This window comes from Dioscorea cayenensis, unplaced genomic scaffold, assembly GCF_009730915.1.
Source record: "Dioscorea cayenensis subsp. rotundata cultivar TDr96_F1 unplaced genomic scaffold, TDr96_F1_v2_PseudoChromosome.rev07_lg8_w22 25.fasta BLBR01001183.1, whole genome shotgun sequence".
NCBI classification, from domain to species: Eukaryota; Viridiplantae; Streptophyta; class Magnoliopsida; order Dioscoreales; family Dioscoreaceae; genus Dioscorea; species Dioscorea cayenensis.
Window position 1 is genome coordinate 10,851 of NW_024087574.1, and position 5,732 is coordinate 16,582.

A 5,732-nucleotide genomic window follows, 5' to 3' on the forward strand; every position below is an offset into this window, starting at 1 on the left:
AAATAGGGCAATCCGACGGCATATGTGAGCCCCCACAACCATCACAACTTGTGATTATGGCTACCCTTGATGAAGTCAAAGTGTCCAATTTCTTGGTCAGTGCTTCTACTTGGGCTGCCAAGGATGTAACCGCGTCGATCTCATGGAGTCCGACCACTTTCTTCTTGTCTCTTACATTCCATTGGTAGCTATTCAAACCCATTTCTTCAATTAACTGTCGGGCTTCTTCGGGAGTCTTGTTTCCCAATGTTTCTCTTGCGGCGGCATCAAGAAGTTGTTTGCTACTCGAGTTCAACCCATTGTAAAATGATTGAATAACCATCCACTCGGGGAACCCATGTTGTGGACACTTCCGCAAGAGGTCCTTGAATCGTTCCCAAGTCTCAAATAAAGATTCAAGCTCCATTTGAACAAATGATGATATCTTATTGTGAAGTTTTGCCAATTTCCCCGGAGGAAAATACCTTGCAAGGAAAGCCTCGGCCATTTCGTTCCATTTTGTAATCAAGGCTCTTGGCAATGAATGAAGCCATTGTTTGGCTCTCCCCTTTAATGAGAATGGAAAAGCCCTCAAACGGATTGCATCATCCGAGACCTCATTGATCTTCAACATATCGCAAACTTCAAGGAAATTTTCAATATGATTGTTTGGGTCTTCATCCGATAACCCATTAAATTGTGCAGACTGTTGAACCATTTGAATGAAACCCAGCTTTAACTCAAAATTCTGGGCTGCCACCGGTGGCCTAACAATGCTCAATTGTGTCCCACGAATTGTAGGCCTAGCAAAATCTGAGAGTGTTCTTGGTTACCTCCCTTGTTCTGCCATATTCTCAGATTCTTCAACCTCTATTTCAGCTGAAAAATCCTGTTCCTGCATAGGTTCCTTGCCCCTTCTACAAATTCTTCGCTCAATTTCAGGATCCTCTTCAACCAATATCGAAGGGTTCCCTCGGGTCATAACCTGTAGCTGAAATCAATGAAAAGAAACAATAAGAACGGCGGAAGAGATAAGTGAAGTGGAAATATAAAATGAAAATGTGAAAGACTAAAGTAACCAAGTCCTAGCGTTACTAATATCCGGTTCCCCGGCAACGGCCCCAAAAACTTGACACGTCCGAATATGCATGTATGTACCACAAGTGCACGGGTATCGAAGTAATAATTACCCCGGTGAGTGGGTAGTCGAATCCACAGGGAATGGAAGCATTAGTATTAGCCAATTCTTAGTTATCTAGTCGAAATTAGTGGATATGATGAAATGAACTAATTGCAAGAGAATTAATAAGCAAGCAAGAGAGCAAGAAAACGAGTAAAGGAGATCTCAATCAATAAAGATGTGGTATCCGGGCAATGCTCCCCCTAGGATCTATGATCGCTTCCCCGCAAGTGTACGGGATCGCCAAGTAATACCTCGTACAAAGACAGGAGGATCATATTCCACGGGGCTAAGGATCTCCTATTACTCCTTCTCGAGCTATTATCTAGCCTAAGATCTTAAGTGATGGATTTACTCTACTAAATACAAATAAAGCTAAACACAAGATTTGCTAGCAAATTAGAGAGAACAAGCAATAAGCAAGCAAGAGAATCAATGAAGTGCAAAGGCCTATGGATGTGGATCCCCTTGAGGGGTTATCATGCAACATGGATGATGATTTAAAAGATGCAAGGGTAAATTGGACCATGAGATTCCAAGATTAGAACAACCCCCAATTTCTCGGCGATTGAACCCTAATCCCATACGAACATAGATAGGAATTTCTTCCAAATCTACATTCCCTACGATTGCATTAAGTACAAGGAAATCTCGCTTAGGAATAAACCTACTCTTCTTCGATTAAACCTACATGGAGGGCTACCAAACACCCAATTTCTCGGGCGTGATGATACAAGTATCCCCTTCTAATCCATTCATGACCTAATACATGCGAGCAAGTCACATCTACATGCATCATTCATAAAAGAGCTACGGATTTCTCCTTGGTGTAACACTTAGCATGAAAAACAATGGATTAGATCTCAAAAATACCCAAGCATAGAATTAACAAGTAATCATCCAAAATACATGATAAAACCCCCCCAAGGTTCACCAACAACCGGTGGCCTTTGGGGGTCTAGTGTGTCATCATCTCATAACAAAGCATACAATCAAGCAAAACATGAAACAAAGACATAGTATGACACTCCCTAGATGAAATGGTGAAGGATGAGGCGAGAATATGCCGAATGACGCTTCCCCCCGCCAAAGGAATGCCGAATGACGCTTCCTCCAGCCGCGGTTCTCCTTCCTTCAAGTCGTGGTCGATCTCCCCTTTGAATGGTGTTGCCTTCTTGCCTTGAGAGCCTTGGACCTTGGGCTTGAATGATCTTCTAGCTTTCTTGCCCTTCTTCTCCTCCCCAAGGTCGCCCAAAAATCTCCCCAATGATCTCCCAAAAAGTCGGCCAACAAAAAGTCCTTTAATCAGCCCCTAAAAGTGAGTATATATACCCCCGAGGCATACGGGCAGTATAAGGGTCGTATGGGGGTCGTATAGCACTCGTAAACCCTAGATTCGCTTCCATATGGGGTGCATACGGCCTCCATACGGCCCCGTGATCATCGGGTAGTATGGAAATCGGACGTAACACCAAATCAATCCATCTGCTACAGATGCATACGGCCCCCATACTCGGGTAGTATGGGGGTAGTATGAAATTCTGCTTTTCTTCTCTTTTTGCCAAAATGATATCTTCTTGTTCTTCATGGCTTCCATATGCCCTACAAAGCAAATAATAGACGATTAAGCGTAAACGGGCATCAAACCTCACAAAATACATGCAAAGTGCATACGATACATATATGAAAACACCTACATTTAGACACTTATCAATCTAACATGAAGCTTACGATTCATTAAATGCTTTTAAACCGAGTCTAATGAGTCGAGGTAATCCAAGAACAACAGGTTCTTGCCTCCAAGCCACCAGTACTAGTCCCCTACAAGGACCTGGCGGAAAAATCTCTCAATCTCAACACCTCACACGCCATATGACCGCAATACGCTCTAGGGAAACCTAAGAGTGAAACCAATTCCTAAGGATAGATCCAACCCTAATTCCCGGTGAAGGATCTTTAACCCCCTATAAGGTCCCGGCGGAGAAATCTCTCAATCTCACGCCTCACACCAAATATGGTTGCATAGAGTTTAGGGAATACGGAGATAGGAAACACTCAATCGGAAGGGAGAGGGGACACTCCACTATCTCATGACTCACCCTCTCAACCCTCTTTAACCTTGACGTTCTAACTCTAATGGAGACCTCTCTCACATCAAAGTAAAAATCATGCAAATCCAATCAACCTCAAGGATTAATTAAACAAGCAAGCAATGGGAATACAAGGTTAAAACTCAAATCAACTCGAATTAATAGAAACATAAAGCAAATCATTACAAAACATAAATCCTAGGGTTCACATGCCCGAATACCTACTAAGGTTTAGCCCTCCATGGAGCAAGTTACAAAACAATGATTATTACAATGAAAAGCAATCAAAGCCATGAAGTAAAACCTCCTTAAATTCATGATGATGGCCTTGATGGGTCGCCCAACGTCTTGAAGAATCCTTCTCCGAAGCTAGGTCGCCGAAGTAAAAGTGATTTCACGGTGCGTTGTTGGATTTTTAAGGCGCAGCCGGGTGGGCTTCACGCCCCGTGGATCCACACGGGCGTGTGGAAATTCCACACGACCGTGTGGATTTTTGCAGCATTAGCTAATCAACCTGTTTGATCGATTGTATTTTAAATTTTGCAGACTATGGCACCTCGGTCAAAGAAGCAGAAGGAGAAGTGGCCACGTGAGTCATCTTCTGAGCCTGAGGGTATGAGTTTCACTATTCCCGAGCACCAGGTTCATTTTGATAGGTTGTCGAGAGTTCGGTTTGGACTAACTCGATTCCTAGGTACGAGCATACTAAGAGATCTCGAAGAGGGAGATGAGTTTTGCGAGGGCAGGTCGAGGATCTCGTGATCGATGAGGGTGGTTGGAGGGGGTTATTGAGAATTAAAGAGCCAGCCATTCGAGAGCTCGCATTAGAGGTATTATCATCATTTGAGGTTGATAGATCCTACGCGAGCTTCCACAGTGTTGATACTATTCAGTTCAGAGTATTTGGACACCACCATAGTTTGAGCATCACTCAGTTTTCTATTCTGCTCGGCTTGTATGAGGAGGCATTCAGAGATACAAAGGAGTATGCTCAGTTACTGACTGATTATCCTGGAGCCTTAACCCCGCAGAGAGCTTACAGAATGCTATGTGGTCAGGGCCAGTACGAGCCGGGGGTGTCTAAGGCCATGTGCCTTTCCTGACCTGCATACAGATATTTACATGCCATCATGAGTAGGTCGGTGAATGGCCATGGTGATAGCACTGGTATTCTTAGCCGACAGGAACTTCTGTACTTGTGCTCGATGGTGCAGCGCGTACCGATTTACTTAGGACACATCATGGCAGAGTACATCATACATCAGGGGCATTATGCTAAACTAGGAGCGATCTTTTCGGGCCCTTACATCACGAGATTAGTATTGGGTATGGTGCGCAGGGTTCGAACAGGGGTTTTTGCTTTAGTGCTACCAGCTCCAGAGATAGTCGAGGATGAGGGTGATGAAACCGGGGTACCTCAGCCCGCTCTTGAGCCCTCGACCCAAGACCGATGAAGACCGAGGCACCTCCAGTGGCAGAGGAAGCACCCCCCGTGCGTATGTTTTCACCATCTCGAGCTCATGATCACTTTGAGAGGCTAGAGAGCGCTTTGGGGGTGATACGGACAGAGGTCGTTGAGCTGCGAGCAGAGATTTTAGAGATCAGGGCAGCACAGGCTGTTCAGTACACAGAGTTCATGGCACGTTTCAACGTATTACAACAGATCTTAGAGCTAGATATCGCCTCCTCATTTGTCTTGCGACCGAGGACTTCTTAGCCCCCTCGGCATCTCCTGCACCTCCATCGCCTAACCCGGCATCGGTGGACCCACCATTGCGTCTTCACCAGCAGCAGCACGGGAGCCTGAGGGTGACACCGACACTTGAATTTACTTTATTTTACCTTTATGCACTTTATTTTTAGACTTGTTCACTCAGAAAGGATTCTCCTTCTGAGTTTGTTTGTATTTTGCATCTCGAGTTGTATTCATTGCTTTATCTTTTATATACTCGAGTTATTTTTGTTTTATTGAGCTTCAGTGAACCCCCTCGTGTATCCGTGCAGTTGGTCTTGTCATCTTGGGAATTGAGACTTTGTCATGGGCACGGCCAAAGTGCTTTGGCACTTGGCCATGTGAGCTTCACAACCCGTCGGAACATTACTCCCAAGGACTTAGCTCCATCAAACGCGACACTAGGAGTCAGGGGAGTATTGTTTTGATTGCTTCTCCCACATATATTCTTCATTAATATATATTTTGAGTGAGCTTGAATATGTACATTGAGGACAATGTACAACTTAAGTGTGGGGGGGGAGTTTCTTAGTGCACACATCCTTTTTATTGTTCTTGATTGATATACATGCTCACATAGCCAATGGCGGTTCACTTTAGTTACAATGATTGTATTCTTGAGTTTAGGAGAAATTTTAACATTGAATGTTTTCATGCTCTAGTTCTTGCTTGAATTTCTAGGAATATTTACCCGATTTACACTCAGTGCACTACTCACTCTTTAAACTCTATTGGAAACTCATGTTCGATG

At 44.1% G+C, this 5,732-nt stretch overlaps 1 non-coding gene across 1 annotated transcript; it reads left to right on the forward strand.

Moving 5' to 3' along the window:
- The first annotated feature begins 332 nt into the window (after positions 1 to 332).
- LOC120255750 lies at positions 333 to 438 on the forward strand. The gene has a single exon (XR_005535096.1). It is a non-coding gene; the product is annotated as a small nucleolar RNA R71 (small nucleolar RNA).
- The last annotated feature ends 5,294 nt before the right edge of the window (positions 439 to 5,732 follow it).